Consider the following 10,136-nt stretch of genomic DNA (forward strand, 5'->3'; position numbering starts at 1 on the left):
CAGTGACGCCATCCAAGCATCTCATTCTCCGTTGTCCCCCTCCCCTCTTGCCCTCAATTTTCTCCCAGCATCAGGGTATTTTCCAATGAGGTGGTTCTTGGCATCGGGTAGCCAAAGTATTGGAGCTTCAGCTTCAGCATCAGTCCTTCCAATGAATATTCGGGGTTGATATCCTTTAGGATGGACTGGTTGGATCGCCTCGAAGTCCAAGGGACTCTCAAGAGTCTTCTCCAGTACCACAGCTCAAAAGCATCAGTTCTTTGGTGTTCAGCTTTCTTTATGGTCAGTGACATGCGTATAAAACTGGATAGATGGTTTTATTTATATCCCTGGTTTTCAGGACCCCATATATAACATGAGCACCATAATTTAAAGAGTCTCACTGAACATGGATGCAAAATTACATTTGCAAACCACTGAAAGAGAGGGATCAAAGAGTCAGATCATCTTCCGACACAGTCTGAGTTAAGATAGGCAGCAGCTTTGATTGCGATTAAAAAATAATAAGAAGAATTTTCTGGCTTGACGCGCACCCTCAGTCTTGGTTATGTCACAGCCATGGTGTTTAAGGCACTTGCTTCCTATGGAGCCTTCAGAGCTGCACGTGACTTGAATTTCAGACTTACTTATAATAACAAACCAGGAGTTTTTCTTATAATAAAATCCCTAGTAACTGTGTAGGTAGGGGGTGAACATTAGTCATCACCACAGAAATGTTAACTGGTTTGACCCAAGTCACTGAAAAGCATCAGACCTGGAAAATCTTGACCTTGTGACCGGAACACCTTCCAAGAGGCCTTGTGGATATCATCATTTTTTTTTTCCTTATTGGTGTTCATCATGAATAAGACAGTGGCTTTGGGTTGTATTTACTTGGTAGTCAAGTGATACTATCAAGTCTTTCCTAATCACCCTGATCTAGCACTCAGCTAGTCAAAACAGACCCAAAGAATAGCATCATGCAATCAGGACATGGAGCACACCCTCCTGCTGCCTGCCAGGGTGAGAGCCCCGGTTCCACACAGCTGCCCAAGGCTCCTTTAAGGAGTGGGAGCAAGAGAGAATGCCTGCAGGCTGCCAGAACCCGTGAGCCTGGCTAAGAGGATCCCAAACACGTGAAGAGGGAGGTGCAAAATGTAAACAGAGCACTTTCTCCTTGGCAAAAACAAGACACAAGAGACACCACGGGGGAGAAAGAAACAGAATTTTTAGATGTGCTAGTTATTACTGTTTTTAGAGGTTTTTTTCCCCTGCAAATTGAAAAGTTGTTTTTTTTTAAAAAATAGAACATTTGATTCTGGTTTTATAAAGTAATCGAATACACATATACATACACACACACAACCACTTGCCCATGTAGTTGGCCAGGGGATGTCTGAAGAAATGCAACCAGCATTTTGACTCTCTTCTGGGTGCCAGAGGTCACAGTGGTGGCCTCTGAGTGTCCTTGCTCCTTGAGAAGCACAAAGGGAAAGGCTGCAGTTTTAGGAGAGGGTGAACTCTCCAAGGAACATTTTCTTGAGATTCTCTGAGTCCTTTGTTTGTTTAACTACCATTTTAAATCAACACACTCTCGTGATGGGAAGGAGACCCCTTGAAAAAAGGAGGCTGGACCCTAGCAGGCAGCATAAACTTCCTCAGATGCACGTGCAGCTGAAAATGTTCGCTAGCTGGAAACTGAAGGAGAAACGAGAAGCTTTTGAGGTTCTGGGGTGAGTTTTTATGTTTAGCCAAGATTTTGGCTAGATATCAGACTCTCCAGTTATTAGATTTACTTAAATTCTACCTATATTAATCAGAATACTGTTTTAAAAACACTGGAGTTCTAATCACTGGATGGCTGGAGAGTTCCTTCTAACATTTTTTTAAAGCCTTACACTGAACCCAATATAAGACTCACTTCCTTGAACCAAGACAGAGAGGAAAGGTCAAGAAATATGGAAGTTCAGTGACATTTCTTACCAACCATTATTAATAGCATCTACTGCTCAGGATTAACCAAATGCCAATGATTTTATCCTCATAAGGTCCTCATAATATATGCATCCTCAGATGTAAACAATGTGTCCAGGGTTTTTCTTTGTTTCAAGCTTAGCTATTTCTTATCTAAGTTTTAAAGTGAAAGTGAAGTCATGTCCAACTCTTTGCCACCCCATGGTCTGTAGCCTGCCAAGATCCTTCGTCCATGGGATTTTCCAGGCAGGAATACTGGAGCGGGTTGCCATTTCCTTCTCCAGATGTTCTTGACCCAGGGATTGAACCCGGGTCTTCCACACTGCAGGCAGACTTTTTACTGTCTGAGGCACCAGGGAAGCTAAAGTAGAAGTTTGAAAGTAGAAACGTTTATTGTTAGCACCTGTAGTAATTTTTAAGAGTGAATGTTTGTAAAAAAAATTATTTATTTGTTCATTAACACCATTGCATGTTAGACATTTTGCTGCGTGGGATACAAAGAGAAATTAAAGGCAGAATTCTGGAATGCTAAAGTTCCTTAGTCAACCTCATTTGTTATTGCTGTTGTTATTTAGTTGCTAAGTCATGTTCAACTCTTTTGCAACCCGATGGACTATAGCCTGCCAGGCTTCTCTGTCCATGGGATTTCCCAGGCAAGCATACTGGAGCGGGTTGTCATTTCCTTCTCCAGTGGATCTTCCTGACCCAGGGATTGAATCCTGGTCTCCTGCATTGGCAGGCGGACTCTTTACCGCTGAGACACCTGGGAAGCCCCAGTATCTATATTTAAATGTTTTGTGAAGGTAGATGGTTAATCAGACTTTAGGGAAAGGAATTTTGTGTGTCACTTCCTCCATTGCCCTCCAGGCATCCTCGGGGCAGGAATTCGATTGTTTCTATATCCTGTATTGTTCCTGTATTCCACAGCTAAATACCATGTTCAGTAGCTCAGTAAATACTGAGCAAACTGAGGGCCATAGACCTGCATTCTCCCTGCCCTCGGCATGTTCTAGGTTGAGGTCTTGTGGCACACAGAAGGGGGAGCTGTGGGTACAGTTACAAACCCCCAGGGATGGGCACTATAAAGCCGTTCTCAGTTCAGTTCAGTCGCTCAGTCCTGTCCGACTCTTTGCGACCCCATGGACTGCAAGACACCAGACTTCCCTGTCCATCACCAACTCCTGGAGTTTACCCAAATTCATGTCCTTCGAGTTGGTGATGCCATCCAACCATCTCATCTTCTGTTGTCCCCTTCTACAGCTACCTTCAATCCTGCCCAGCATCAGGGTCTTTTCCAGTGAGTCAGTCCTTTGCATCAGGTGGCCAGAGTATTGGAGCCTCAGCTTCAACATCACTCCTTCCAATGAATATTCAGGACTGATTTCCTTTAGGATAGACTGGTTTGGTCTCCTTGCAGTCCAAGGGACTCTCAAGAGCCTTCTCCAACTCTACAGTTCAAAAGCATCAATTCTTCAGTGCTCAGCTTTCTTTATAGCCCAATACTCATATCCATACATGACTACTGGAAAAACCATAGCTTTGACTAGATGGACATTTGTTGGCAAAGTAATGTCTCTGCTTTTTGGTATGCTGTCTAGGTTGATCATAGCTTTTCTTCCCAAGAAGCAAGCGTCTTTTACTTTCATGGCTGCAGTCACCATCTGCAGTGATTTTGGAGCCCCTCAAAATAGTCTCTCACTGTTTCCATTGTTTCCCCATCGATTTGCCATGAAGTGATGGGACCAGATGCCGTGACCTTAGTTTCTTGAATGTTGAGTTTTAAGCCATCTTTTTCACTCTCCTCTTTCACTTTCATCAAGAGGCTCTTTAGTTCTTCACTTTCTGCCATAAGGGTAGTATCATCTGTGAATCTGAGGTTCTTGATATTTATCCCAGCAATCTTGATTCCAGCTTGCACTTCATCCAACCCAGTATTTCGCATGATGTACTGTAGATATGTTAAACAAGCAGAGTGACAATATGCAGCCTTGACAAACTCCTTTCCCAATTTGGAAGCATTCTGTTGTTTCATGTCCAGTTCTAACTGTTGCTTCCTGACCTGCATACAGATTTCTCGGGAGACAGGTCAGGTGGTCTGCTATTCCCATCTCTTTAAGAATGTTCCACAGTCTGTTGTGACCCAGTCAAAGGCTTTGGTGTAGTCAATAAAACAGACGTTTTTCTGGAACTCTCTTGCTTTTTCGATGATCCAGTAGATGTTGACAATTTGATCTCTGGTTCCTCTGCCTTTTCTAAATCCAGCTTGAACATCTGGAAGTTCATGGTTTATGAACTGTTGAAGCCTGACTTGGAGAATTTTGAGCATTACTTTACTAGCGTGTGAGATGAGTGCAATTGTGTGGTAGTTTGAGCATTCTTTGGCATTGCCTTTCTTTGGGATTGGAATGAAAACTGACATTTTCCAGTCCTGTGGCCTGAGTTTTCCAAATTTGTTGGCATATTGAGTGTAGCACTTTCACAGCATCATCTTTTAGGGTTTGAAATAGCTCAACTGGAATTCCATCACCTCCACTAGCTTTGTTCATAGTGATGTTCCCTAAGTGGCCCACTTGACTTCCCATTCCAGGATGTCTGGCTCTAGGTGAGTGATCACACCATCGTGGTTATCTGGGACATGAAGATCATTTTCTATAGTTCTTCTGCATATTCTTGTCATCTCTTCTTAATATCTTCTGCTTCTGTTAGGTCCATACCATTTCTGTCCTTTATCGAGATCATCTCTGCAAGAAATATTCCCTTCGTATCTCTAATTTTCTTGAGGAGATCTCTAGTCTTTCCCATTCTATTTCTATTCTATTGTTTTCCTCTATTTCTTTGCATAGAAGTAAAGGAACACCAAACTCAAATTAGGTGACTTGGGACTACAAGATGGTGGAGTAGAAGGATGTGTGTTCATCGTCTCCTGCAAGAACTCCAAAATTGCAATTCACTGCTGAGCAACTGTCGACAGGAGAGTGTTGGATCCCACCAAAAAAAGATACCCCATCTCCAAGAGCAAAGGTGAAGCCTCAGTAAGATGGTAAGAGGGGTGAAATCATGTTTAGCATCAAACCCCATACCTTCCAGAGATGCTCAGAGGGCTCAAACAAACCTTGTGTGAACCAGGACCCAGAGACCCGACAGAGACTGAGCCAGAACTGTGCCTGAGTGTCTCCTGCAGAGGTATGGGTCAGCAGTAGCCTGCAACAGGGACAGAGGTTCTGGGTGCAACAGACCTGGGCATCACATTAGCCCTCTCGGAGGAGGTCACCATTAACCCCACCACAGAGCCGCCCCACTAGAGACTGACCAAGACTTGCCTGTGAGTGTCCGGGAGTCTCTGGCAGAGGTTTGGGTCAGCGGCGGCCTGCTGAGGGTTGGAGGCATTGAGTGTAGCAGTGCCTGCATGGAACCTTTTGAAGTAATTATCTTCATTACCTCCACCATAGTTTGGCCTCAGGTCAAACAATAGGGAGGGAACACATCTCCATCCATCAGTGGAAAACTGGATTAAAGATTTACTGAGCATGGCCCCACCCATCAGCACAAGTTCCAGTTTCTATGTCGGTCAGTCTCTCCCATCAGGAAGCTTCCATAAGCCTCTTATCCTTATCCATCAGAGGGAAGACAGAAGGAAAAGCACAATCACAGAAAACTAACCAAACAGGTCACATGGACCAGAGCCTTGTCTAACTCAATGAAACTATGAGCTATGCAGTTTAGGGCCACCCAAGATGGATGGGTCCTGGTGGAGAGTTCTGACAAAACGTGGTCCACTGGAGAAGGGAATGGTAAACCACTTCAGTATTCTTGCCTTGAGAACCCCATGAACAGTATGAAAAGGCAAAAAGATAAGACACTGAAAGATGAACTCCCCAGGTCGGTAGGTGCCCAATATGCTACTGGAGATCAGTGGAGAACTAACTCCAGAAAGAACAAAGAGATGGAGCCAAAGCAAAAACAACACCCAGTTGCAGATGTGACTGGTGATGGAAGCAAGGTCCGATGCTATAAAGAGCAATATTGCATAGGAACCTGGAATGTTAGGTCCATGAATCAAGGCAAATTGGAAGTGATCAAACAGGAGATGGCAAGAGTGAACATCGACATTTTAGGAGTCAGTGAAATAAAATAGACTGGAATGGGTGAATTTAACTCAGATGACCATTATATCTACTACTGTGGGCAAGAATCCCTTAGAAGAAATGGAGTAACCATCATGGTCAACAAAAGATTCTGAAATGCAGTACTTGGATGCAATCTCAAAAATGACGGAATGATCTCTGTTCATTTCCAAGGCAAACCATTCAATATCACAGTAATCCAAGTCTATGCCCCAACCAGTAATGCTGAAGAAGCTGAAGTTGAACAGTTTTATGAAGACCTATAAGACTTTCTAGAACTAACACCCAAAAAAGTTGTCCTTTTCATTATAGGGGACTGGAATGCAAAAATAGGAAGTTAAGAGATACCTGGAATGACAGGCAAATTTGGCCTTGGAGTACAGAATGAAGCAGGGCAAAGGTTAATAGAGTTTTGCCAAGAGAACACACGGGTTATAGCAAACACCCTCTTCCAACAACACAAGAGAAGACTCTACACATGGACATCACCAGATGGTCAATACCGAAATCAGATTGATTTTATTTTTTGCAGCCAAAGATGGAGAAGCTCTATACAGTCAGCAAAAACAAGACCAGGAATTGACTGTGGCTCAGATTATGAACTCCTTATTGTCAAATTCAGACTTAAACTGAAGAAAGTAGGGAAAACCACCAGACCATTCAGGTATGACCTAAATTGAATCCCTTACAATTATACAGTGAAAGTGACAAATAGATTCAAGGGATTCGGTCTGATAGACAGAGTGCCTGAAGAACTATGGATGGAGGTTCATGACATTATACAGGAGGCAGTGATCAAGACCATCCCCAAGAAAAAGAAATGCAAAAAGGCAAAATAGTTGTCTAAGGAGGCCTTACAAATAGCTGAGAAAAGAAGAGAAGCAAAAGGCAAAGGAGAAAAGGAAAGATATACCCATTTGAATGCAGAGTTCCAAAGAATAGCAAGAAGAGATAAGAAAGCCTTCCTCAGCGATCAATGCAAAGAAATAGAGGAAAACAACAGAATGGGAAAGACTAGAGATCTCTTCAAGAAAATTAGAGATACCAAGGGAACATTTCATGCAAAGATGGGCACAATAAAGGACAAAAATGGTATGGACCTAACAGAAGCAGAAGATATCAAGAAGAGTTGGCAAGAATACACAGAAGAACTATACAGAAAAGATCTTCATGTCCCAGATAACCATGATGGTGTGATCACTCACCTAGAGCCAGACATCCTAGAATGCAAAGTCAAGTGGGCCTTAGGAAACATCACTACGAACAAAGCTAGTGGAGGTGATGGAATTCCAGTGGAGCTATTTCAAATCCTAAAAGATGATACTGTGAAAGTGCTGCACTCAATATGCCAACAAATTTGGAAAACTCAGCAGTAGCCACAGGACTGGAAATGGTCAGTTTTCATTCCAATCCCAAAGAAAGGCAATGCCAAAGAATGCTCAAACTACCACACAATTGCACTCATCTCACATGCTAGTAAAGTAATGCTCAAAATTCTCCAAGTCAGGCTTCAACAGTTCATGAACCGTGAACCTCCAGATGTTCAAGCTGGATTTAGAAAAGGCAGAGGAGCCAGAGATCAAATTGCCAACATCTGCTGGATCACCAAAAAAGCAAGAGAGTTCCAGAAAAACATCTACTTCTGCTTTGTTGACTATGCCAAATCCTTTGACTGTGTAGACCACAACAGACTGTGGAACATTCTTAAAGAGATGGGAATACCAGACCACCTGACCTGCTTCCTGAGAAATCTGTATGCAGGTCAGAAAGCAACAGTTAGAACTGGACATGAAACAACAGAATGCTTCCAAATTGGGAAAGGAGTTTGTCAAGGCTGCATATTGTCACTCTGCTTGCTTAACTTATACTCAGAGTATATTATGAGAAATGCTGACCTACTGGATGGATGAAGCACAAGCTAGAATCAAGACTGCCAGAAGAGATATGAAGAACCTCAGATACATAGATGACACAACCCTTATGGCAGAATGCGAAGAAGAACTAAAGAGCCTCTTGATGAAAGTGAAAGAGAAGAGTGGAAAAAGTTGGCATAAAGCTCAACATTCAGAAAACTCAGCTCGTGGCATCCGGTCCCATCACTTCACGGCAAATTGATGGGGAAACAACGGAAACAGTGAGAGACTTAATTATTTTGGGCTCCAAAATCACTGGAGATGGTGACTGCAGCCATGAAAGTAAAAGACACTTGCTTCTTGGAAGAAAAATTCTGACCAACCTAGACAGCATATTAAAAATCAGAGATATTACTTTGCCAACAAAGTTCTGTCTAGTCAAAGCTATGGTTTTTCTAGTAGTCATGTATGGATGTGAAGTTTGGACTATAAAGCTGAGCAATAAAGCTGAGCATCAAAGAATTGATGCTTTTGAACTGTGGTGTTGGAGAAGACTCTTTAGAGTCCCTTGGATTGCAAGGAGCTCCAACCAGTCTATTCTAAAGGAAATCAGTCCTGAATATTCACTGGAAGGAGTGATGCTGAAGCTGAAACTCCAATATTTTGGCCACCTGATGCAAAGAACTGACTCACTAGAAAAGACCCTGATGCTGAGAAAGTTTGAAGGCGGGAGGAGAAGGGACAACAGAGGATGAGATGGCTGGATGGCATCACCGACTTGATGGACATGAGTTTGAGCAGGCTCTGGGAGCTGGTGAAGGACAGGGAAGCTTGGTATGCTGCAATCCATGGGGTCACAAAGAGTCGGACTCAACTGAACTGAACTGAAATCAAATTAGCTCTAATATACACAGGGGAATTTTATTCACGTAACTGAAGTTCCAGAGGTCTGATATGACTTGTCCTGTTGACAATGCTGGGATTGGTGTGATTTAGCAACTTAATAATGTCTTGAAGGAGTTGGTTTCTTTCTCTCTACTTTGTCTTCTGTTGAGTCAGCTGAATTCTTAGTCAAGGTTCCCTCACGGCAGCAAAAAGTTTCCAACAGTTCCAAGCTTGTTATGTACACACCATGGTATCCAGAAGAAGAGTATATTTGTGTCCCATGATTCTCAGTAAAGCTCTTCAGATTTGACACTGATTGGACCAATCCTGAATGAACTCCTGTGGCCAGGGGAATGGCCAATGCTGATTGGTTAAGGCTTATATACTCTAAATAAATGAATGTAGCAAGAAGACTTGCTTAGATCAATCAGGGTCAGTCCCATGCAAATCACTCATAGCTGCCACCTGATGGGAAAGGGCTGGAATGTTTGTTGAGGAACCACTACAATACACTTCTGCAATATTTAAATTTTCTGTCAATTCTCTAGATACTAAATCATCTGATACAGCCATGACTGAACACTGAACTGATACAACAGGTTCAGTTTCAGACTACTGCAGTGAAGCAAACATTTCAATAAAGCCTGAATGTTTGGCTTCCCAGTGCCTATAATAGTTATGTTTACACGGCATTGCAGTCTTATTGAGTGCCACAGGAGTATGTCTTTTAAAAACAATGTACACACTTTAATTTAAGAACTGTTGTTGTTGTTTAGTCGCTAAGTCATGTCTGACTCTTTGGGACCCCATGAACTGCAGCACACCAGGCTTCCCCATCCTTCACTGTCTCCTGGGGTTTTCTCAAACTCACGTCCATTTATTTGGTAATATTATATATCCATCTTATCCTCTGCCACCCCCTCTCCTTTTGCCTTCAATCTTTATTTAAATATAAATTCAAAAATACTTTATTACTAAAAAAAAACATCATCTGAGCCTTCAGGAAGTCAATCTTTTCACAATAGTACAAGATTACTGGTCACAGATCACCATTACAAATATAACAATAACAAAAAAGTATAAAATATTGTGAAAATTACTAAAATGTCACACAGAGCCTTGAAGTGAGTGAATACTGTTGGGAAAATGGCACCAATATCAATGCAGGGTGGCCACAAACCTTCCATTTGTAAAACACACATCCACACAAGTATCTGTGAAGCACAAAATGCAAAGGGCAATAAAATGAGGTACGCGTGTACTTTGATAATTATAAAATACAAGACTGGACTTTTTAAAGAAAATACATTGCAAATGTTTA

The sequence above is a fragment of the Budorcas taxicolor genome, chromosome 11 (genome assembly GCF_023091745.1).
Source record: "Budorcas taxicolor isolate Tak-1 chromosome 11, Takin1.1, whole genome shotgun sequence".
In the NCBI taxonomy this organism is placed as follows: Eukaryota; Metazoa; Chordata; class Mammalia; order Artiodactyla; family Bovidae; genus Budorcas; species Budorcas taxicolor.